The 26,863-nt window shown below is 45.7% G+C and overlaps 1 protein-coding gene across 3 annotated transcripts in view; it reads right to left on the bottom strand.

Annotated features, from left to right (window-relative positions):
• ESCO2 (establishment of sister chromatid cohesion N-acetyltransferase 2) overlaps positions 1-26,863 on the bottom strand; it is a 630,612-nt gene that overhangs the window by 442,804 nt on the left and 160,945 nt on the right. The window lies entirely within an intron of this gene.

Below are 26,863 nucleotides of genomic sequence, written 5' to 3'. Positions count from 1 at the left end.
TAAAACAAATATAATAATTGCAGGGATTGTCGAACCCCTAGTCTATCGTTCTCCACTCAACACACCTCGTCCAAACTTCAAGCATATGCAATACATTTTTTTAAAAAATAAGTAAAAAACACAACCTCCCTCCCCCACCCCAAAGAACAGCCTCAGATATTTGCAATGCCAGCATATGCGCAACCGCGATTCATGTTGGGAGAGGAGGGGGAACCACCGCCCATGGGGATCAGGGCTCCATTCGGATCACACTCTGCTACAAAGAGTGTTGATGGAGGATAGGTGCTATGAAGAACCAGTCTATGGAATACGTATACATAGTTAATAAATGTGGGAGTGGGCAAAACCTACACTGATTTCCTGTGGGAATTCAGGACGAGCGTACACACCCTAAGCACTTAAGAGGTTGATCAGTGTGTAACGTACTTGTACATCTATTTCGCCATCATCAGTGTCTTGATTAGAAAGTATTAATGAATAGCTCAGATCATATGCAATTTTAGGAAAGAAATTGTTCTTGGGTGGATGGGCCATATGACATACAGGAACCTAGACCAATTTCCTCAACATAATTTGTTTGGGTCGGCCGCACCATGTCAACTCCCAGCGCCATCTGTCCCCAAACATCCTGGCTCCTTCCACCAAGGAATGGTATTGTAAAATAAGTAGTAATATGCACTATAATACAGTAATCTATATGGTGACTAACATAGCCTCACTTTTAGGTCCCAGTCCCTTCCAACCGTTAATGTTTTTTTCTTTTTGCCCCTTTCCTCCCAGAGGCTTCTGAGGGATACCCTTTCTTTTTGCTGTGCTTGGACTCAAGTCCTGATTTTTTTGAGGCAAGTAAAGCCTTATGCTTTATTTCCGCTCGCCCTGTTGCTCATTCTTATGGGGAAACAGATCAGTCCATAAGACAATCAGTACTGAGAGAGTGTATGCATTTCTTGTATAGTTACAATTCCCACATCACCTTAAAGTGAAGTGTGGTTAGGTTACTATGTATCCTTACATCTTTTTCCAGGATGCCTGTTTGGTTGCTGTGTTTTCGTAATTTTACTCATGCACCTTTGCAATTACCACAAATAGCTACCAAACATAGCTAGCACCCCAAGATAGTTGTGCCGCAAGGTTTTAGCTCGTTTGGCTATATTGCTCTTTGGCCTTCTTTCTGACCTCTTGGATCTGGAATTGCAACATGGAAAGAAGTTCACTGGGCTAAGAGAAGGTTTCTGTCCGAGACCAGATTGTCAGGAAAGTCTCTTCACACTGGTAGCTTCTACCGTCTAATATTCCCCTGCCTGTAGATGATGGCCGAAGGGCAAACAACCTTTATAATTAACTTGGTTCCCCAATGCAATTCAGTGTGGGGATAGGTGCATTTTATACACTCAGATCCCCTTGGTCCTTCCTTTTCATGCCCTTGTATGATTCTGCTCTCCTCTGCCCCCACACCTTCTCACACATTCACGTTCCCTCACTGTGATGCTGGAAATGCATCGGAGGGACAGGGCCTCCGTATCCTTGTCCTTTACTGCCTTTTTAATCGTGTATTCTGTCATATTTTCCGCGCAGGAGCTCATGTGGGACTCCTGGCGGTGCAGCTCTTTTGGTTTGGTGAACAGACCCATGGGATACCCTTACGGCACCCATGGGTGGGGGTACAACCCTGCGCCCCTAGTGTATGTTTTTGGGCACCTGTGGGTGGCCCGCAGGGTATGGGCTGGTGGCAGCCCCATGCTGAATTTGACAGGTGCGCCGAGAATCCTCCATTTTGGGATCCCCAGGCCCTGCCATTGGAATCAGTTGATTCCTGATGGAAAACAAGATGGCCCCTGCGGCCTCTTGCTTTCTATTACCCATTACCTTGTTTTCCCAAAGTCCTGGGAAGCCCTGACTGTCCCTTTCTCCCTCCCCACCCCCCCCCCCCCACCCCCCCGACAGGCTGTTGGGTGGAAGTTCCATATATGGTGTTGTTGTGAAGTCCAGTCCAGACTGACTGGAGCCTTCCCAGTGACTGTATGTTGTGGGTACCTCCTGTGGGTGGGACCTGGGTGAATGGAGTGTGTGACCAATATGCACTTCTTGTTGTGGCTGTCTGGTTTCTGGTATGAGAGACAAAGACTGAGGCAGCCCTGCCCGAAACTGGCCTGAATGCAGTGTGTAGTGTTGAATGGCTAGGTACTTGTCCCAAACCACATTCCTTGTTGTGAGTGTCTGAGAGGGAGGAGGATGGCCTGAATGCACTGTGTGACTAATTGGCTGACTGCATGAATGCCCTTCGGTATGATTGGCTGCTGCGTGTGACCCAGCAGTGTGGATGAGAGACAAGATAGTATATCTGGGGACCTCTCACCACTTGACATTGTTCAGAAGCTGTGTCTACACTTGAAGAGTAACTGGAACTGCTGATCCTCGACGCCCAGCTGGAAGACGAAGACTTGCTGTTGCATTTGCTTCGACCTGATCTGAAAGCTGGCGAACTCGTCAAGGACTGATCCAAGAGAGGACCTGGTAAGGCGCCCTCTTCCCGTGCTCCGAGGGACAATCGAGCACCGCTAACCTTCGCCGAAGCTCCCTGGAAGTCAGACCCTCGAAAGGCTACCGAGACGGGACCGCTGAGGAGAATGAAGCAAAGCACCCGGACTTCGCCACCGTCGAAGTCTATTGCTGTCTACCAGGGTTCGCAGGTTTCTGTAACCGCTGGAGGCCCATCGAAGTTGTGTTGCCCAGCCGTGGGGACCACTTGACGCCGTGCCGCCGACAACCGGAGCCGCCCGCTCCTTTGCCTAAGAACATTTGAATCCAAGGACTCCCTTGCCCGCAACGTCGACCGCTTTGTCCCGCTGGAGAAAGTCGAGGACGACCAACGCGCCGAGGAGAATCCGCCGGTGTGTTTCCCGCCACCTGAAGGACACAAAGGCTTCGACGACTCAACGCCCTTGTTGGGCCACAGTTCTTCTGAAACTCTCTGCGGTCCTGAACAATCCATCGCCGAGGTGCCCCACACACCTTATCCTCGCAGGACGTCGCTGACGAGCACCGCCTGGATCGACATCGGGGTCTCGGCACCCTTGAACTTCTCATCACTGCCGTCGACAACAAGTTCACGATCTTCGACGCCTCTTGACGATACGTGGCTCCTGCTTTAAAGAGAGTCACTCAAGAAGGATCCTTCGACGCGTCTTCGAAGAACTCTACTCCACCAGATACATTGGGGGGAAATTGTTGATTTCCGAGTACAAAGTGTGTTATTGTGATTGTGTACATACCTTTGAATATTATATAAATACTGTTTCCAGTAGTACAGTGTGTGGACATCCCTTTGTGGGGGTTCGGGGACTACACTGTACTTAAGAATTAGCCTGCATCACCTCCTGAGAAGCTAGGCCTTGATTGCTCGACTAAGTTACCAATAATAGAGAATCTTGGCTGGGGTCCTCTGTGCCTCTCCTCTACCATATAGCGAGCGGAAGTACAGACACCCCCCTCCAGTCTTTACACTCACCCAGTCACCATCTCATTAATTCACCACTCGTCTAGTCTCACCACTTAAGCCACAACCACACACACAAACACACACACGCCATCCAAGTATTACTTTCTCTCATTTCACCTTGTACAAGCTGACCTCCTACCCCCCCCCCCCCTACCCCAGCAATCCTCGAACCTTTGCACTGCTGTTTCTTCGCTTGGTTTGTTGGTCCTGGTCCTCCTCCCTCGACCTCAGCCAAACAAACCCACACCTGCCTGTAGCCTGTGCCACATTGTACCCCCCCCCCATCCCTCTCCATTGGCTCGCTCCCTCAGCTTGTTTCCTGAGCAAACTTGTTATACAGCTATTCAAATAACTTAACATTTAAAAATGAAAACACAAGAAAATTGAAACATTTCAACCCGAAGGTCCTTTAAGACGAGGTATCACTACAGGGTAGATGGGAATTTCTTCAACATCAATAATAAAACCAACTCAGGAAGTTGGCAAAAAACTGTTTTACCAACAGGGAGTACAACTGACATCTGATGTCTAGCAGTAAGATCTCAGCATATTGCATAAAAAATAAAGAAGAAAAAACAAACATACTGAAACCTCGCCATCATTGACATAATACATGGCAAACTTAGAAAACTTATGTCGGACTGATTGGGTAACGGGAAACATCTAGGTATACTTTCTATGGTGTTTGAGGTTGTGATGGGTCTCTCAAGTGGACAACTCTGCCCACCCCTAGTGCAAGACATTGCGAGCGTCATCAAATGCGCAACGTCTCAAAGGGTCTCTTTACTATAGGGCTCTTTGTTTCGTCGCCCCTTATAATTAGTTGGCACGCTTGTACCCTTCTGGAATGTTCCACTCGTTAGCAGCATGCAAGCTGGTACCCCAGGTGCTGGTGGGTCGGACTTGACCATGCCTCCCCACCCAGTTAGCCCATCATACATCACTCAAGCTGTCTGCCATGAGAATAGTCTTTTGAACTTGTCCTTGCAATTATTACTTCTCCTGGGAATAGAAGGGAGTGCGAGCATGGCCTTATCTTCTGGTCTCGGCATAGTTTGCCCAAAGTCTATTTTCATCTGACCTTGTGACTGGAGACCACGTTTTGAGCTCCTTCCTTGACACTGGCCTAGGCAGACCTTCTCAATTCTCCTTCCATCTCCAGCCAGGCTTATTCTGCTGCGCCACACTTCAAGTTCTTCCATTCACAGGATTTTCCGTTTGCTAAAATACGATGTGGAACTTCCAGATGCGGCACCGCCTGGACTATTCACTACGTATAGCCAGCCTTCACAAACACTTGCGTTACTGCATCTGTACAATTATAAAACGGTTTTCATTTTCTCCTGTGCGATCTTCATTCCGTGCGTAAAGCATCACTTGATTCTGTGTTTCATCATCAGATTCTATATAGTTTATTCACTCTTGTCATCTCTTCTGCGGTGTGTCCCTTTGCTTCATGCAACGTCACCAATCTCTTCTTTCATCAGTCTTCAAGTGCTCTTCGGGATCTTTCCCAAGCGGCTGTCAGCTCTTAGTGGATACATAAAGAATGGTCTTAATGGATACTTTGCTTCTAAGGCTGCTCGCGTTATAGGCACGATTACAGGAGTCGCCTTTGTCGCCATTTCAGGTTCCCAACAGATAGGTAAGTGAGGGGCAGGACCTCCGGTAAAGTCTTTCGGTTCCTCCACTACACGTTATAAACAGTCTCCTAATCAATTACAGTACATTTTAAAAGAAGCAATTTATAATTTACAAAACTTGATTCTTTTACATCAAGTAGAAGAAATTGGATGGTATACGAATTTCCTCCATTTTTTAAAATTCAAATAATTTTTTTACACTTTAAAAACTTTACAGTACAGAATAAGAAGGAAAATCGATAATATATTTCATCCACATTAGCATTGCATTCTAAATTGTAGATTAAAGACAATAGAACCTACATAAATCCGATATCACATCTTATTTGAACCTGGGTTGGCAGGTTGCAGCTGTAATGAATTGAGAAAGCCAGTCACTGTTAACACGGTAGAGGTTGTCCAGGTTGCCAAGCAGTAATTCCAAACCAACTCTTTCTCACCCAAGCTAAACCGATGCTTTCATTTTTTTTTGCATAATTTGTTCGCTTTCTTTGGTTTCATTGTGCAATGCTGTGCAAAGGTTTTAAAGACTCCATTATGCCTTTTTGCTTTCAAAATCTACATTCGGATGACTGACTTTCTGTAGCAAACCGTATCTCACCAGAAACTCTGGTTAAACCAGATTCCACTTGAACCTTAAGCACAGTCAAATCTCTGTCATGGTAAATTACAATATATGGGGCAGGTATTCTGGCTTCTTTGTATTCAGGACCTAGGTGTTTTAAAATATATTTATTAGGTTTTGCAACAAAATACATTTCCAACACACAGGTTACAGTAACACATTCCGACAATGACTTAACAGTAATATCCTATACTATCATAACTACAATATCAAAATATCAACTACCTAAATCCTTAACCATACCAAACTTACAGCTTAAGCCAACAACTCATTACAAATCCCCTGTGTGAAAAGAGAAGAGAACATACTATACTTCACACAAACCCACAACACATCACACTAGAAAACTCCCCAACCCCTCCGCTCTACTCCCCTCCCTTACTCATATAAAGCATTAAAGGGACCCCATAGTGAAAGATATACATATTCTCTACCTTTGTCTTTCAAAGAATCTGCAGTTATAACAGCCAATCATCTACACTGGGCCTCTTCCTAGTCTTCCAGACTAGGAATCAGCTTAAACGCCACCACCATCGCCTTATCAATCCAGCTATCATGTTTGCTTGCAGTTAAGCACCTCTCCCTACCATATTAGCAGCTGACCTCTGAATAGTTATACTAAATATCATATCAATTCCGTCAATTTCCTTCCAAAAGCCTTGTACTCTCGGGCAACTCCAAAGCAGATGTAACAGAGTTCCCCTACCACTACCACAGCTCCAACACCCTTCATCCATCCTCTGCTTCAACTTAAGCATCTTCATTGGTGTCCAATAAATCTTCCCAACAACTTTCTGCCTCAGACGCAAACCCATATCCATTCCTGTATTCCCGCCAACCCTAAGAAGATCCCCCTCCATTCTTCCAACGATATGACCATGTTAATGTCACTTGACCAAGTATCTTTTAGCTTAGCCCACACCCCTATATAATCCAACCCCATAGGCATAAAGCACATACAAGTACATGTATTGTATTTTTGTCCGACTAACAGTTTGCAAATCTCCGGTCTTCCTTCCAGTCCTTTATCAACCATATCAATTCTTTGAATTATTAACTAAATGTATTCCGTATATCAGCCCAGCTCTCGCCCCTCGAAACCAAAGCTACCTTGCAATTCCTCAAAGCTTAACATCCTATCCCCATACAGTAAATCCCTTAATCTCAATATACCCCTCTTGATCCAACTCTGACAATGTAAACATCTATTATCCAGCTGTAGTGCCTCATTATGCCATATTGATGCATCATAACCAAACCAAAAACATTGCCCATTCTCCTTATAACATGTCATTAAAGCCTGCCTAGTAGCCACTATCGATTGGAAAACTTGTCAAGGGAAAGATTGAAAATGCAATCGTATAGAAACTATCCAAGTAATAAGGGTCACAAATCTCACGCTCCATCCGTAACTAAATAGGACCTTTGATATCATCGAAATAATGTGAACTCGTAGTAAAAATGCTTTATAGGATTTCATCAAATCCGGATAACCAAATCCTCCTCCTTGAACGTCTCACAGCAGAATATATTTTGGGATATGCTGTCTTACTTGCTCCCCACAAGGATTGAAATACTTCATCAATTTTCTGCAACAATCTGTTTGAAATTAGTAGTGGCATCGATTGTATAGTATACATTAGAACTACTTTTATCGCGTTAATTCTTGCCCATAGACTCAAATGTAGCCTTTCCCATTTTTAGTTAATTATATTTATTGTTTTATCAATATTATACTGAACTATTATTTTTTTTTAAATCTCTAACTGTATACCTAGATTTTTTTACTCCAATTGTGGACCATTTGCAGTTCCAGGACTTCAAAACATTCCTATCACATGTCCTGGATAGAGGAAATATTTCAGTTTCGGGCCAATTTACCTTATGCCCCGACAACCCACCAACCTCCTCAAACATTTGTTTCAGCAGTGGTCCACACACCTCCGGGTTCAAAAGGAGAAGAATCATATCATCCGCATAAGATAAAATCTTGTATTTCCAATACAAATTCCCTTAACTTCCCCCACACTGATATATATATATATATGCCACCAGTGGCCCCAAAGCTAAATTAAACAAAAATGGTGACAGTGGGCATCCTTGCCTGGTTCCTTTCGTCAATGGAAAGGATTTGAGATCAACCCATTAATAAATACCTTTGCCGTAATGTCCTTATGAATACAATCATCCCTTTGCATAAATATGGGACCAAACCCCACTTTCATCAATGTATATTCCAGAAACCTCCAATTAACTGTCAAAAGCCTTTTCAGCATCAGAAAAAGCTATAACTGCATATGGTCCCCTTATCACTATGTGCACCCATAACATCTAGCACCGTTCTAATATTGTCATATCCGAATCTATCCAGAGTAGAGCCTGCCTGTGATTCATCAATTAAGCCTCCCACACATTCCATCAACCTATTTGACCATATTTTAGTAAAGCTTTTCAGATCCAGATTCAACAATGATATTGGCCTACAGTTTCCACACTTTTTATGATCCTTGTCTGGCTTAGCTATCACAACTATCAAAGCTTCTTTCATTGAGTCACATAACATCCCAGACAACAGAAAATCATTAAATAACTCCAATATTACAGTCCAGAACTGAGCTACAAACAATTTATAAATGTCAGAAATCGAACCATCTGGCCCCGGTGACTTCCCATTATTCAGTTGTTGCATCGCATTATGCATCTCATTAACGTCAACCTTTGTTTCCAACTTAATTTTCCCTTCCGTCATTGAGATATTAACCTTATTAGGGAAACTGTTTAGATAGTCATCACTAGGAGAAAGTTCCTTTGTATATCGTGAATAAAAATGACGGAAATATTTCACATATTTCTACATTTTGAAGTAAGGTTTCCCCTTCATTAGTTTGTATGGAAGTAATGCATGTTTCAGTTATTCTCTTTAATCTATTGGCTAACATCTTACCATTCTTGTCAACACATTCACAGAATTTGTTTGGTATAAAACATTCCTTTTCTGTCATTGTATGTACTTGGTTCATCATTTCACCTTCCAACTTCCTCAATTTCAACTTATTTGACCATTTCAAAAACTGCACAAGTCTTCTGCAACTCTGCAACCCCCTCCTCTATCTTTAATCTCCAATTTTTCCCCTTAGCATGTGCCGACCTACTTATCAGCTCTCCTCTTAACACGGCCTTAAAGCAATCCCAAACAATTTTAATTTCTGGCGAGCCCTCATTTTCATCAAAGACATTCTTAATAAAAGTTTCTATGCCTGTAGTGACCCATGGGTCCTTAAGTACTCCCGCCTGCAACCTCATCTTTTGGATCTCTCGTTCATACGCTTCAGATTTATTTGCATATTAAGTAATGCATGAATCAAAATTCTTCTCTTTAATGTCCGAGCATACTGTCTGACTAACTCATAATCAATCCTAAAATATGATTTATGGACTGGGGAATAGGTGTACTGCTCCACTCCTTGATGCATTTCTCGGCACACATCCACTAGCTTATATCTAGATGCAAAAATCACGAAACTCCCTAATTTTCTCACTACCATATCTACAATCTGATGCTCGGTTTTAATGAAGTGCTTTAATGAGTCGTAGCCATGCATTTCCACCATGGTTACAGCCCAGTCTGTTTCGGACAATCATCTTCACTCTGCCAGGATCCTCCCTCAAGTCGCTGCAGGAAAACCAATTTCTCTCAGCATGTTGGAGCAACGCTTGGCAAATTCAGTTACAAATCTATCCCCTTTTTCCACAAGAATTATCTTTAAATCGAAGTCATTTAGTGGATTTCAAATCTTATAAAAAAAAAAAAGATAAAATGTCCATCTGCCTCTACATTTTAAAGAGTAATCAGACCTAATGGTGCCAAGGGTACTGAGCTCGGAACTCGAAGGGCTCTCCATTTGCCAACTCTCAAGACGCTCAAACAGCAAGGGTGCTGTCAGCATCAAGTATGGCGATTGGGTGATAATTTGTTGGCTCCGAAAAGTACCAATATTGGCACAATAAATGCTGTGGACCAGCTCTTGGGAAGAAGGACTCAGCCACGTGCTCGAATACCATAGTCCATAGTGAAGCCCAAACTGGGGGATCCGCCTTAAACAAAAGATTGGACAACTTATTGGGCTCTGAAGCTCTAAATGGACTGATGCTCTGGATTATTTCCTCAATATGCTCCGGATTCACAAGTTCCAGATTTACAACAAGCCTGCAGTTTTGATCTTGGGGTTTTACAGTACCACAATCATATCCTTCCAATTCTGCAAGTAAAGCAAAAATCTACTGAAAGTGTCTCTCCAAACTTGCTCGGAAACTGCATTCATCTGACAAGTGGCCTGGACTCATACACTATCATTAATCAGTCTCCAAAATACTTTGCATGTTTGTATCACGCAATACTTGGAGCATGCATTCAGCATCTTGCTGACTCCTTGGGGCACTTCTTTCCTGTAACCAATTTCTGTAAACCTACTTCATATCTTTACATTTGTGGGATCTCTGGAGATGGAACTCCTCCCATATTTCTAAGAATTTTAATCTGCAATCTCATATCCCGTTTCCTCCCAGCCAATTCTGCGCCATAAGCAGGACTGTTTTATTATGCCAACATTACAACACTTGACCTAGACTGCACTGAACTCAATCAGGTCTTAAAGACAACCTCCACCCTCCCCACCTCATCTCACCCCCCCCCATAGTTATCCACCGTCAGTGTGTCATAATGCCAATCAAGTGATATAAGTCTAAGATAGGTGGCCACATTTTCATTTAATCATGACACTGTGCACGAATTCCAAGACACCATTACCTGCATTATTGACATGTAGTCCAACCAACATGCATTTAGGCTCTATGAGAGATTTTTTTCAATTACAAATTATGTAGACATTGGTGTACGGTGATCACCAAATTCAGTTGGAACAAACAAGTTACTCTCTCACCTGGTAACGTTCTTTCGATGGGATGGTCCGACGACGTATTCCATATCTATGACAGTAATCACCACAGCTGTGCTGCTTCGGAAAATCTTTAGGCGTCTGCGTCCATGACATCGATACGCCGCCCTCGAGGACCTCCTCTGACGGCCGACGTCACTGGATAAGTAGGATGCACGACGCCCGTAGCCTCAGTTGTTTTTCCCCCCCAGAACGTGCGTCAGCAGTCTTCTGCCAGTCTGAAGCCATGCGGAAACTGCAATCGCTAGGAAATTCTGTAGCGTGGAAGGCAGGGAGGGAGCAATATGGAATACGTCGGACCATCCCATTGAAAGAACGTTAACAGGTAAGAGAGTAACTTGTTCTTCGAGGGGATTGGGTCCTCCGATGTATTCCATATCTATGACAGACTCCCAAAGCAGTACCACCGTAAGAAGGTGGGAAAAAGAATTTAGAAGATAGAAATTTAGAATGCCCAATCAAATTGCAGAGTAAAGGACCGCCCTGCCAAAGGCCAGATCCTGCCCACGATAAAATCAAGGGAGTGGTGACGTAAAAAAGTATGGACCGAAGCCCATATGGCTGCATCACAGATGTTACGAATGGAAACACCCCTCTGCAGGGCAATAGAGGCAGCCATACCCCTGGTAGAATGGGCTCGCAAGCCTATCGGAGGGTCCATACCCGCCAAGCGGTAACATTCAGAAATTGCCAAGTTAATCCATCGAGACAAAGTCTGCTTAGTAACAGCTTGTCCCAAACGGCATCCAGCGTAACCAATAAAGAGTTGATCGTCCACTCTGACCCGGGACATGCGTGAAATATAAAAGCTTAAAGCTCTCCTAGGATCCAGCCTAAAGAGCCTCTCCTCTTCCTTACCAGGATGCGGAGGATAAAACACCGGAAGAATAACCTGGCTTAAATGAAATTCCGACACCACCTTCGGAAGAAAGGACGAACTCCAAGGAAAACCCGGTCCTTGTGAAACACAGTGAAGGGTGGCTTAACTGAAAGTGCCTGCAACTCACTCACCCTGCGAGCGGAAGTGACCGTAACTAAAAGTATAGTTTGAAGAGTTAACAGTCTCAAAGGGCAGGAATGCAAAGGCTCAAACGGAGCACCCATAAGAAACTTGAGAACAAGGTTCAAATCCCAACCGGGCACCTGGAAAGGTGACAGAGGGAACACATTAGTGAGCCCTTTTAGAAACTGAGAAATGAAAGGAATTTTAAAATAAGAACACTTCAGATGAGCGCTTAAATATGGACAGCGCTGCCAGGTAACCTTTAACGGTACCCACTTGCAAGCCCTTGTGGGCCAAAGAAAGCAAAAAAGACAGAATCACAGGAATGTCACATGAAAAAGGATCCACATTCTTAATCCTGCACCAGTCGCAGAACTTACGCCAACGGTACAGGGACTTTGTTGCCGGCCGTCTGGCCGAAAGCAACACCTCCATCACGTCTTCAGCGAGGTCCCAATCCTTATACCTCAACCTTTCAGAAGGCAAGCGTGAAGGTTGAGGGATCTGACCTCTGGATGGAGAACCGGACCCCCCCACCCCCTTCCAGTGAGAGCAGATCGTCTCCGTAGGGAAGACGACGTGGAGGGCAGATGAACAAGTCGAGAAGGGCCGGGTACCACGTCTTCCTGGCCCATGCCGGAGCAATAGGATCATCCGGGAACCAAACATCCGCAGCACTTGCGGAATGACGGGGACTGGAGGAAATGCATACAGCAGTGGGAATGACCACTCCACCACAAACGGGTCTCCTAAAGCTCCTCTTGGAGGAAATTCCCGCAAGCAGAACCTTTCGCACTTCCGGTTAACACTGGAGGCGAAGAGATCCACTTGAGGGGGTCCTCCAAAGGGCGAAGATCTCCAGGAGAATCTCCGGAGCCAACTCCCACTCGCGAGAGATCGCGCTCTGCCTGCTCAGAGCGTCCGCTGTCTCGTTTTCTTCTCCGGCCAGATGAACTGCCGAGACCGAAATTTCCTGCTGAATTGCCAGAACCAGAGCTGCATTGCCTCCCTGCACAGAGGAAGTGACCCTGCCCCCCCCCCCTTTCTGTTGAGGTAGTGCATGGCCACTGTGTTGTCCGTCAGAATCAGGACATTCTTTCCTCGCACAGTCGGCAGAAAATCCTTCAAGGCAAGCCTGACAGCCCTCAGCTCCAACAGATTGATATGGAGTCTGGCCTCCGGAGACCAACGACCGCTGACTGTCAACTTGTTGGCATGAGCTCCCCATCCCGTGAGGGATGCGTCCGTCACGATTGTCACCTCCGGCCAGGGTAGCCAAAATGGAGCCCCCTTCATCAGATTGCCTTCAATGGCCCACCACAGAAGGTCCTGGGCGACCGAGGGCAGCACCTGAACGGGGTCCGACATCCTGCCGGAGGACTGTGACCACAGGAGGTTGAGTGCCCATTGCAAAGATCTCATCTGCAACCTGGCCTCTGGCACCAGAAGAATGCAGGATGCCATGAGGACGAGCAATCTCAAGAACGAGCAATCTTAAGAACTCGAACGCAGGGAGACTCTGGGCATGTTGGAACTTTTGCACCATCTGCTGAATGTGATGAGCCCTCACCTGGGGAAGAAAACACTGCCCCAGGGACGTGTCGAGCACTGCTCCGATGTACTGGAGCCTCTGAGTTGGCGTCAAGTGGGACTTCCTTAAGTTGAGGGAGAAGCCCAGCTTGTGGAGGGAGTGGCAGGTGACGGACAGATGATCCAGGACTTGCTCAGGAGAGCGCGCCCTGATCAACCAATCGTCCAGGTAGGGGTAGACGTGAATCCCCCCTTTCCTGAGATGCGTTGCCACCACTACCATGAGTTTGAAGACCCTTGGGGCGGAGGTCAATCCAAACGGCAGGACCAGAAACTGAAAATGCAAGTCGCCAACCACGCACCTCAGGCACTTCTTGTGCTTTGGATGGATCGGCACACAAAAGTAAGTGTCCTTGAGGTTGAGAGACACCAACCAGTCCTGAAGTTGAAGGGCCTGGAGGACTTGAGAAAGAGTAACCATCTTGAACTTGTCCTTCCTGAGGAGTTTGTTCAAACCGCGCAAGTCCATGATGGGTCTCAATCCCCCGTCTTTCTTTGAAATCAAAAAATAAGGGGAATACCATCCCTTGTTCCTCTCCGCTACAGGCACCAGTTCTATGGCACCTTTCTCCAGCAGGAATTGAATTTCCTGCGCAAGGAGCGGATCCCGACTCTTCAAAGAGAGGTTCCCTGGTGGATTGTCGTGAGGCCTCTGCCGGAAAGGAAGACAGTAGCCGTGGGCTATGATCTCCAGAACCCACACATCTGAAGTAATGGCACGCCATTCGAGAAGATGCTGCGCCAGCCTTCCCCCAACCGGTGAACCATGGGACATGGCCTCATGACTGAGCTGAAGCGGCTGCAGCGTTGCCCGAGGGCAAAGAGGCAACAGCCCGAGCAGCCTTGGCACTTCGAGTACCTTGTTTTCCACCTCTGGCACTCCTACAGTGGCCCCTTTGACTAGCAGCTCCTTTCGCTTTACCAAAGGATGAGTAATAACGAAAGGAACTTCCCCTCCATTGCTGCCCTAGGACGAAAAGGCGTAGGTCGGCGAACTGCAGCGCCCAATGACTTTGCTGCAGCTTTTGAGGTCTGCAAACTCAAGGCTCTTGTGAGCCTTGCTGCCAAAAAGATGGACACCATCAAAGGGCATGTTGAGGAGCCGGGCTTGCACATCAGGAGCAAACCCCGACTTCCGCAACCATGCAAACCTGCGTATTACGGTGCTCGCCGCCATGGACCGGCTGACGCAATCTGCCATGTCCAAACCCGACTGAACGGCCTCACACATGGCATCCTTGCCATCCTGGACCATAGAAAGAAAACCATCCCGTTTGCCCCCTTTGGGAATATGTTCAGCCGCTAAGGAAACAGTTCCACAGAGTGTGCGTGAAACGTGACAAGGCACATACGGAGCTGGCAGCCTAAAAAGCCATACCCCCTGAAGAAAACACTTTATTCGCCCAACCATTAAAACGCTTGTCGTCCCCATCAGGAGGGATGGTATGATACGATGCCTGCTTTGCTGGGGCCGTAGCCGCCTGCACCACCAAATTTTCCGGAGTGGGGTGCTTGGTCAAGTAGCAGGGGTCGCTACTGGCTGGGCGGTATTTTCGCAGCCAAGACTTGCTCACTGCCGGGAGACACTCCGGAGCAGTCCAAGCAGCCGCCGCCACCCTCTGGAGCCATATGGAACGGCAGTACCGGGTCAGTTGGTGAATATCCGTGAGGTCATCCTGAGGAAAATCCCCTGGGGGAGCCGACCACCCCAAGTACTCTGTGACCATTGAGAAAGCGCCAGTACAAAGATTCGGCATGGGTGCCAGGCTCAGGCCTACAAAACTCCACCTCCGGAGAGGTGTCCAGACCACTGGCATCGTGCAGTGACCGACCCATGTCCTCAATCTGACCATGTCCCGAGAGAATCTCATCTGGCACCGTATCATGAACCATGCAATCATCAGAGCCCTCATCCACCTCCGAAATGTAATCAAGATGGTGAAAAGTGGGCACAGAATGGGGAACAAAGCCATGCTTGGCCTTGGCCACAGCCTTTCTAGGGGGTTCCACCGTACCGCGGGGTACCCCTGTCAAAACAGCCTCGAAAGGCGTCGAGTGAATCGGTGTCAAACGCGGCGTGGACAGCGCCGACACAGGCCTCGAGGGCGGAGCCCCGAGCATGTCCTTTGACAGCCTGGGCGGCGACGACTTCCTTGGAGGTGGAGCCTCGAGAGAGAGTCCCTCAACGACCTCGGCGCCACAGGCGTCGACGTCTTCTTAGAAGTTGTCACAGGTGCACACGGTCTCGAGCGCGTCGAGTACCGGGACATGGAACGGGCAGGACTAGAACGATTCCCCTTGTCCGAGCGGGACCTTTCCCACGAATCGTGCCGACCACCCGAGCCCAAAGGCGTACGAGCCGTGTCTCTAGTACGGTCACGCCCGACCCCACTCGGAGGCGCGGACGACCAGTGCCCTGCGATTCAAAAATCACCAGCATTCTCTTACCAAGGGAAGCCCATTCCTCCGGAGTCACATGCTTGGTGGGATAAGCGACCCGCCGACGGGCAGAGTCCTCGGATGAGGACGGGGAAGGCGACCGATGACGGCGCTTCCGGGAGTGCCTCGAAGAGGCAGAGGAGTGGCGGAACCCACTCCGGGACCGAGACCCCCTAGACTTACGACGACGATGCAGAGAGTCGCCCCTCCAATCGTCCGTTGAAAGCCCAGTGGACCTCGACTTCCAGGGCTTCGACACCTTACCAACAGTTTCTTCCTGCGCTCCGGCAAGTCTTTGGACGTAAGCGACTGGCAGTCGACACAATCATCCGTGTCGTGGGCCTCCCCAAGGCACCAGAGGCAGGCGTCGTGCGAGTCCGTCACCGACATCTTGGACCCGCAGTCCCCGCATTTCTTGAAGCCCGGACGCGGGGTGGAAGAAGAGGAAGATATCTCGAAAACTTCTTACAAACGAACAGGTTCAAAGAACCGAAAGAACAGAAACTCCAAAGAGTCAAGGCGCGCCGAGATCTCCGAAGCGAACACGTTCGCGGAGAAAACGGAACTGAGGCTACGGGCATGGTGCGTCCTACTTCTAACATCCAGCGACATCGGCAGGGGTCCTCGAGGGTGGCGTATCGACGTAGGACGCAGATGCCGAAAGATTTTCCAAAGCGGCACAGCTGTGGCGATTACTGTCAGATATGGAATATGTCGAAGGACCCAATCCCCTCGAAAGAGTGATTCACATTTTTTCCAAAAGTACCTTTCTGTCACACATTTTGTGCAAAGAGGATACAGGGCGATGATTTCAGATGGGCAGTAATTGAAAAAACACATTTACCTATACAAGGAGGTAATTTGCAGAACATTCTATTGAAGAGAGAACAAAGTTGGATTTTCAGGCTTGGGATCATATCACCGGCCTTAATGAACAGATCCAGTGGAACGATCTAGCTGTTCTAAGAACATTTGTAGATATTAGCATATTGGGTTGGCAACTGCATCAGACCCTGTATATGCATACCTATAGCAGATTTAATTAAAGGAATGGTTCGGTCAACATTTTTGTTGCCCCTACGGGTCGGCCATGTGTTTTTAAGCCTAAGTCGCTCGATTTTAGAAATATTTCCTATGGACCTTACCCGACTTTTCGTCCATTATACGCACACGAAAAAAGGCATCAGGGAGCTGCCATTTTGTGATAATCCTATCATTTCCCCCATCGCCCTGGCTGACCTGCTTTTGCGGCACTAAATCATATCCCCCGCCCCTTAGCCTGTCATCAGCAGACGCGTACCGCCCATTTCACAACGCCAAAGCACGTCTCGTGTCAACATTTGCTGCGCTTCAGCTAATGACGTGTCGCCATGGAAATGGCAGGACGCCTCTTTCCTCAATAAGTATAAACAGACCGTTTCACAACACAGAGCAGCAGATTTTCGATTCCATTCCTCTCTGTGTTACTTTGAGTATTCTGCGACTCGTTTTTGTGCTCTGGTCAGCTACCTTCGTTACTTGTAGCCCGTGTGAACAGATACCAGTACCACCGCTATAAATTATTTTAGTTTAACACACAATGGCTACAATAATGCCCTACATGTACGAGCCGGAGTATACCGAGGAGGAACTGGAAAGGGAAACATGCGAAAACTATGGGTCTTCGGACGGCAGTTGGGAGGACGATTCAACAGCTGAAGAGCCTGGACCTAGTCGCATGGACGGTGTTTCCACCTGGTGCACATGCAATCAGTGCGAGCTAATACCAACCTAGGACGAGAACTGCTGCTGCTGTGAAAACTCGGGATGCGTGGCCTACATTTCGGAAGGCGAGCCACGACCACAATGCATCACCGAGCTGCCAGACTTCAGGGCAGTCTGCCTCACACGGTCAGTGTTGAGGAGAATGATGGTGCTTATGCACAAACTTCGCGCAACTGTTCGTCCTTGTAATCCGAGTAACGAGTAAGTATACTCTGCTTGTCATGCCACTCCCATTTCATGGTCTTCTACTATATCCAAAATTACATATATATATATATATATATATATATCATTGTAATGCATGAAAGTCGTTCAATAGTGTGCAGTGTCTAGATAGCATTTGTCCGAGCAGAATGCCATTAGTTACAAGAATTGTCATTGACAACAAACGTTTTATCAACTTTATCATTTAAAAACAGTTTGTTTCATTCCTTTTCACATGTTGTACAGGCTGGTGGCCTATCGTCCCTTTACATGGTGGCTTCACGGGAGGCTTGGACACCGCGTTCGAAGAGTAATACCCGCCTGTGCCGTTCGTGCCATAAGAGAATCGTTCCCGAGTGACAGCGGTCAGTACAGGGGATTTTCTCTCGCTGTGCTGCAACCTGACCTGTACAATGTGTAAAGTTTTGTATTTTTGTGTCATCAAAATAAGATACAAAATAAAACACCACATATATTTTAACAGTTGTTTCGATTTTTTAAATGAATCAAGTGTGTCTCCATTCAAGGATGGACGTCAGACATCTGTGCTCCGAATCGGTGAAGGTCAGGTCGCTGTGAAGCAGGGTGGTCACTATCTAAGCTAACATAATATATTCTCAATAATGCATGCACTAAACACCACTTGTTCAAAGTCTTTCAGTCGGTTATGTCTCTATAAAAGTTACACATATATCTATACTATCAATTAACATTGGATTATACAGACCTTAGGTTAAGGGTCTTGACCACTATAATACACTGTTTGAAGTGTGGGCCTGTGCTCACAAGAATCTCCGGTATGTGGCATTTGTTATTGATAGGCAACAATATATTGCAGTAGGGGGGGACTAATGTTAGTTGGGGATCTGCTAGGTGGGCATCATGGCGTGGTCAGACACATGAAGAGAATTCCACTGGTGAGGGTGCGTGGGCAAGGACACGTTTGTGGAGATGAACGAGCTATGTGCTTAGTTCAGGCTGGGTCACATGCAGGACAGTGATCTCAGAGGAAGAGTGATGCGTTACATGCATTAGCTGTTGCAAATACCTCTGGAGTTTTCCAGTCAGAGTGGGAACGAGGGTGGGGGCCATGTGCTCTGCGCAGTGAGGCTTGGTCACCAAGATGGAGTGGAAAAGGGGTACAAAAATGGATGCCCCGTGTCCTGCTCAGTTGTCGCATCTACGCGAATGTCAACCAAAGTTAACATCACATAAGGGCAAGGGGTGAACCAACTACTGGAGGCACTAGATCAGAGTTTCTACTGAGAAGTAAAGGATGAGAGGGGCCCGATGGCCCCTCGCTCCCACACACTTGCTTGCATGCTCACCGGCCCATCCATCCCACCCCCTCTATCAAAGGCGGTCGGTTCGCACCCGGGGATGAGCGCTGGCATGGGGGGCTGTCACGGGCGCAAACGGCCGAGGTGTCAAACCGCATGTGCACTTCAAAAGGTATCCCACGCCCAGGGGCCATCGCTCACATGGCCTCCTCAAACCCAGTGTCTCCAGGCAGGCCTCCCCTGAGGCAGGCCGCCCCCCTGCAAACCACATAATACCACGACATACACACGTCATTCATTCACAAACACATCCCTGTTTCTAATACTTTTTAAACCACGATATGTCTAATGACAACATCTTTGTGCTTTGCAAGTCAACTCCTGAACCTTCTACCTGAGAAGCACTGAGATCTATGCTAATCTGCTCGTTGTCATGCTATCTGTGACCGCTTCGAGCAAACTCGTCAGTGTGCTACCTGTGGCCTTCTACCTGTTCTCCTGCAACATACTGCTCGGCCTACTGAATCCAACTGTTTGTTGGTCAAGGTAAGGCCATGTATCCTAGTCATATTTCAGTCATTTTTACATTTCTATTTGCGATTACAGTACCCAATAGAGCTATGGTCATTGGTCTCATTGCTATTGACTTGAGTTTCAATTGTTATGCTATCAATAGATCTATTTATTTTCATCTGTGTCAATTCTCATCGAATTGCATTCTTCGGGGGTCCAGTCTATAATGTAAGCATGTTTCCCTTTCGTGCAAGACAGAACATCCAAGGGACGAGTCACATGTTCAGAGTTTAGTCACATAATTTAAAAAATGTCTGTAACTTATGCAAATACTAAGCCGCACATGATGACCTGGTATAGTTCCGGCGACCAAAACAAACCTTGCATTGAGCATGGTATGGTTCATTTACTTTATGACATTTTTATTCATCAAGGTTTTATAATAATCTTGATATTTACTTTTCAGGATTTTCAACAATGCCTGCCTCTTCGATTAGCGGTTGCCCTTCGAAGACCCATGCTAAATCTGAAGGCACTACAATGCATCTATTCCCGAAAACAGTTGATAGAATAAGAGAATGGGTCAGACATTGCGGATATCCACTGGATGAGCTGGAAAGTAGAGTCCAACAAGTCTTAGAGGACAAGAGGGGTGATCGATACCGCATCTGCAGCCGGCACTTTTCCTCGAACATGTACGCCACATCTTGGCTAACAAAGAAGAATAAACCGCAAACGACACGAAAATTGCTCGCAAACGCTATTCCGACTCTATTAGTCCACATTCCGCCACTGGTGAGTCAAGTATCCAGATTTCTCTTTAGGCCTTGCGGTAGTGTGTAGGTAGCCGAATGGATTAATTGATATTTTAGGTGTTGTGTCCCTTGTAATACTCCCTTGTAATACTTTCAATATTGATATGAGTGTATAGCTTTTTGAATAATGACATTTATCAATACATAACCCCCAAAGGAAATCTATTTATGGGCACAGGGAACTGTACTATATTGCGCATTTTCAATAGCATTATTCTCAAGTATTCTGTCGGTTTACATGGCAATTTTTTTATATTTGCATTTCATCAAACAATAATTTACCTTTACAACTGCTTGACTATACATTGAATCTGAAGAAATAACTTTCTACATCCGTGACGTGCCCGCAGTCATCAACCACTTCTAGCGCGTATCAGGTACATACTTGGCTATTCCGCTACAGACTTGTTTTATGCATGTTTATGTATCGTGTGATTATTTTACCAATTGTTTGGTTAGTGCTTTCCAACTGATATACCTTAGTTGTCGCCCCCTGGTGTTTGTTTTCAGTTATGATTAGCGTTATCCATACTAATGCAAGTACTGTCTTTCAGGGAGATGCTGATGCGTCCACCACATTGACAACATCCCTAGATGTTCTTCAGCAGCACGAGGTATGGATACTGACAGCTCCATCGACCGTCATCATCAGGACTGGAACACTTGTCGTTTGATTGTTTTACACCATGTTTCATTCGTGGTTAGCCATTGATATGTACCTGTGCGGTCGACCCCAAGTGTGTGTTGTGTTTTCAATATTGTAATCCTTACTAATGCAAATACTATGTTTCAGGCAGTTGAAGAGTCAACCCACACACTTGATGCGGAGCCTGACATTCAAGTAATTCTAGGGGAAGTGGAAGCGGGACCCTGTGGAAGTGCGCACTATATTTACAACATCCCTAGATATTCTTCAGCAGCACGAGGTATGGATACTGACAGCTCCATCGAGCGTGATCATATAACGCGATTCCATTTGCTATACTTTCTTCCCTATTAACGCAAGTACTGTGTTTCAGGGAGACGATGGAGCTTCCACTACAATCACAAGATCCCATTTAGATGATGCAGATGTAAAGAAATCAGAGAAATAAGTCGATTAAATCTGATCATATTTAAATATTCCTTGATTCCTTTAGACAATGCAACATTGTGGTAATCTCTTTATATGTACTGTGCCGTCGACCCCAAGTGTGTGTTATGTTTACAATATTGAAAACCATACTAACGCAAGTACTGTGTTTCAGGGAGTTGCTGATGCCCCCTCTTCAATACAATCATTCATGGCAGTCCATGCAGAGCCAGAGGTATGGATACTGACAGCTCCATCGAACTATCATCAGAGCTCGAATACTTGTCGTTTGATTGTTCCACACAATGTTTAAATTGTGTTTGGGTATTGAGATGTACCTGTGTGTTCGTCCTCACGTGTGTTTTATGCTAACAATATTTTGATACACAGTAATGAAAATACTATGTTTCAGGGAGTCGATGGAGACTCATTCCGTGCTATGCAGATACAGAAAATATAGTCATTGCAGCGCAAGAGGAAGGGGAGACATGCGGATACGCATCGGAGCAACAGCGTGCAGATGTTGACGGTCGAGTCAAAAAACTTGCAAAGAAAAGAAATAAAAATAAGGTTAGTTACAATCAGTTCATACCTTTAGAAATTTTTTTGTGCTGGGGACTATTTTATGTTTTTTTCCAGTCAATTGTACTGTACTTTATCTTGGGTTTAAACTGAACATCCCTTTTCCAATCTGTCCTCTAGTTACCCGTGGGTGTCCGAACTATACATACACAGACAGTGAAGCGAATGAGAGATGTTGCTTGCCAGACCATTTACACTATAGAGGAACTATTAATTCAGATGCCGCGTGTTGAAACTAGAGATGCTCATGTCCAATGGCCAGAACATGAAATTAATGTGTCCAGAGAATCCAGTAAAGTTGTAAAGGACCATTGCTACAGTGCGACCGCACCACCACAACATGATACTGGATGCATTGAAGATAGATCTGAAGTAGTCGCAGATCAATTCACACAATCTACACCCGCAAAAAAAATGCCACCAAAAAAGCTGTCGACATTGTTGTGTTCTCCCATCAATGTGGAGGTAGTAGATGTTGAAACGACAGAATGAACCAGCAGCATTCACCGACGCATCAGAACTTGATAGCAGCGGTATTTCTTTCAAATGTGGTGATATGTCGTAAACGTCACAGGCCGAAACAACTTTGACGCAGGATGACAGTCTAATGGAAGAGGGCAAATACATAGTATTCGACAGTTGTTTGATGGATATTATAAGTATGCTGAAATGTGGGCATTCCATCAGGGGGAAAGTATGTGGGAATCCATTGATTCATGTGACACGTCAAAAACAAGGCCGTAACGTCACAATCCATGCCGCCTGTAGATTACATCATACGTTCTCATGGTCTGCACAACCGATGCTGGAGAAACTGCCAGCAGGCAGTGTGCAGCTGCATCACTTTTTAGTGGCTCCAGTTTTAGAAAGTTAGAGTCTTTGTTTGTGGAACTCCATTTCATTTCAAAAACGCAGTACTACAAATAACATGATTATCTGTTTCCGGCCATTAGTGATGCTTGGAAAATTGAACAATTGTCTCTAGCAAGTACATTCGAAGGCAAACGATTCAGGCTAGCCGGCGATGGACAGTGCGACAGCCCTGGATTTTCTGCCAAGTACTGCACCTACCACTTTCAGGACAAAGATACTAAGAAAATTGTGAGTTTGGTGGTCGTGCAGGTAACACAATGTACATCCTCAGTGGCCATGGAGAAACTAGGATTTATAAAATCACTGGAATATCTACAATCGAGAGGAATGCACATCGACCTCATAGCCACGGACAGACATGTTTCAATTGCCAAGACAATGAGAGAGCAGTTCCCACATATTAAACATCAATTTGATGTATGGCATCTTGCTGAAATCAATCAATAAGAAAATCTCGGCTGCAGGGGGAAAAAAAAAAAAAAAAAAAAAGGTTTGGAAAGTATTTCAGAGTGGTCCAAGTCTATCAGCAACCATCTTTGGTGGAGCTCCAAAACTTGAAGGGTCAGTGGAAATACTACTTGAAAAATGGCGGTCACTGATGAACCACTGTACCAACGTGCACCGCTGGTCAGAAAACCTACATGTCCACCAATATGAACATGGCCCTTTGTCCCCAGTGGAGGCACGGAAGAAGAAGTGGTTGAATCCATCTTCACCGACACACAAAGCCATTGAGAAGATGGTTTTCGATAAAACTCTTGAGGGTACCGACAGAATTCTGTCACACAGGAGGTTTGGAGGTGTTCCACAATATATGTGCCTAAAGTACAGGCCAAAGCGCTCATTTCAGCATACAGGGCATGAGACATAGGACTCTACTTGCCGTCTTGGCCCATAACGAGAATCTCGGCCGTGAACAATCTAGGACTACGGGTAATGTAACGATGCCTTGCTACATTAGGGCCTTTTCAAAAAGAAGTAAGCAATGGGTGATCAAACCAGTCTACGAGGAAATGGAGTTCGACTTTGTCAAAAGCCTTATTGTTGCTGTATTAGAGAAGCAAAGATATGGAATTTTGAACGTTTCTGTGCACAGCACTGATCCATTGCCACTGTGCCATGTCCACCCAAAGGAGAGCTGGTTGTGAAGTACAAATCCCGGTTTAAATAATTGTAATACGATTGTCTTTTTGTAAATAAGTGTTATTGTACAGTGTACATACAAAGTACGCTAACCATAACCCCTACCTTCACCATCCTGGGTGGCGAACAACCTGGGTGTCATCTTTGAATTCTCGCTCTATTCACCTCATATTGCTGACCTTGTCTATATGTGTATGTATATATTTTTGTTGATGTAACTAATTTTCGCGATCTCATGTAAATGCTGCGCACTGTTAACCGAGGGGAGGCTTGCGTATTGCAAATAATAAAACAAACAATAAATCTTACTTTCAACTCAACTCCTCGGGTACTTTATACTTTCCCTGACCTTCCCCAAAAAATTAAAAGTTTCAATAGTTATGGTTCTTTGGGGCTTCAAAGCTTGCAGACAACGAGGACAAAATTGGGGGGTTACATTGAGGTGCAGTACATAGATGGATTCGAAACTTCAAGTTCTCACAGATTGCTTTACTACGGGATGTTGCAAAGAAAGAATGTATGCTCATTTCTAGTGAAGGTCAGCGGCTTTGATTTTCAGCTCGCGCCCTGAAGAGGCCCACAACTCGCACTGGCAGTATAAGGTTCTATTGTTTTTTGACTTTGAGAGACAGGGACCATGCCAAAAGAACTTCATTTGAAGAGGGGGTGGGGGGGTGCAATAACGTAAGAGACGCTAAGGCAGAAAACTCTGAAACTAGACAGAGTTTCATGTTAGTTCAGTATACGAAAAATAGTTGTCAAGAGCACAGTGGGATTTACGGACTGCATTACGCAGAGACACAATGGAAATTACAAATATAATGTAAGTAACTCATTAGACGCTTTTATACCGGAATGAAGAATTAATGAATGGATGCATGAATAAATGAATTAAGAGCTAGGAAAACGTTTGTGGGATCGGCCTTGTAGCGGGCACATGGGCATGCAGGTCCACATTCCACACGCATGTAGACAACAGTCGTTTCTCATTGTGTGCTAACCTCGATTTATTTAGTTACTTTTTGCATTGATTTTAGAGCCGAACCTACTCCATTGCACTATCCTTGAAAACAAATAGTTTCAGCTCGGCCATAATAAATAAAATGAATAATATTAATAAAGATCGGCTGGCGAGACCAATTATAAATTTTATGTTTTCAAAACAGGTATATCCTTCCCTACTGCTACGAGTTTCAGACCCCGGCAGATGTTTTTTCCAACCGCCAGCTGCAGCTTCTTTTAAACAACTGCACCACTTTGATGATTTTATGGGACGATCACCAAGGGCCCATATGCCCTTACGCGGTACTAGCGGCTAGAAGCAACATATCAACCTTACGCTGGCCTAGTGCCTACTTGATGGAACAGGCTTGCGGTTCAACGTGCGACAAAGTGCTTCTTTTAACGAAAACCAACACCCTGCGTACCATAAAGGAACAGTGCGTGACTCACGATAACCTTTTGCGGATAGAGATAAAAGAAAATAAATGGCATTCCAAGTTCATATGGCAATTGCTGAATATTCTATAAACATTTAATGTCAAATAAATGTACTTTACCAAATGTACCGTGTTGCTGTTTGGTTTTAAAGTACAGTTTCATATTCCGAATTGTGGCGCGCTGTGTTGTGAGTTGATCTGTGTTGGTTTCCGGGTTCTGTGTGAAGTAGCGTAGACGACGGCTGGGCGCGTTTGCCTACGCAGCACAAACGTCACGCAGAGAGGCGGGGAATATGAATGTTTTGATAATGTCAGGCTCAGGGGCGGGGGATATGATTCAGTGCCGCAAAAGCAGGTCAGCCAGGACGAAATGATAGGATTATCACAAAATGGCAGCTCCCTGATGCCTGTTTTCGCGTGCATTTAATGGACGAAAACTCGGGTAAGGTCCATAGGAGATTTTTCTAAAAACACATGGCCGACCCGTAGGGGCAATAAAAAATGTTGACCGAAACATTCCTTTAACAAGGAGGATGAACTAAGGTCATGCCTTCTTATACACAGCACTGTTACATAACTATATCCAACACCCCTACGGGGTGGAGGCTAGCCTCAGATATGCCTTGTATGTAATGTCGCTTGAGGGCTGCACCCCGTATATCTATGCACGGCACACCTAGCTGCCGTATACCTATACATAGTGATGTAGTCCAGCCCCAGGATTTACCGGCAACGACAAAAGACAGACTAAGTAGCTCAAAATGTAGTTCTTTGTCAATTGAACGCTGATGTACCGACTTGTGTCTACATCCTGTCATGCACTGATCTGCATAGAACAGACATTTACAGGCTTCCTGCAAAGCTACTTATTAGAAATCACAAATACATATCTTGTGCACATTAGTCTATTTTCAGAAACCTTACACACACCGAGACGCATTCCTCTGAGCGGGATGCCAACATATAGATTTCTCTCGGCACTCTAAACAAGCCGTCTTATTTTGCCCATTCCAACATGGTGCAGAGTCTGGAAGTCATTGCCATAGCAACGCTATAACCGAGGCTCTGGTATCGGGGCTGTCTTAGGTCATAGAAAAGGCAGTCACGTTCAGCACTCGCGGATCCACTTTGGCACGGTGCTCGGAGCAATCTGCAGGTAAGCTACTTTTTCACTTTGCTCGCTCCACGCTCTTGCACAGAAATGACTGTTCCTGGAGGGCGAAGTTAGGCGGGGCACTACACTGTTCTTGTGTTTTGCAGCATTGTAGGATCAGGGAGCATACAGATAGCTTGTTATATATCTACACAACACACACTAATTCCAGGCAGCACGACGTGGAACACGAACCACCCCCTCTGCTACGGCTTGCAATAGATGAAAAGGTAAGCAGTTCACGCGGTCTGCAGCTTAACAGCATTATTTG

This window comes from Ambystoma mexicanum, chromosome 4p (assembly GCF_040938575.1).
Source record: "Ambystoma mexicanum isolate Mex_15411 chromosome 4p, UKY_AmexF1_1, whole genome shotgun sequence".
Lineage (NCBI taxonomy): Eukaryota > Metazoa > Chordata > Amphibia > Caudata > Ambystomatidae > Ambystoma > Ambystoma mexicanum.
This window is presented reverse-complemented; position numbering and strand designations above follow the sequence as displayed.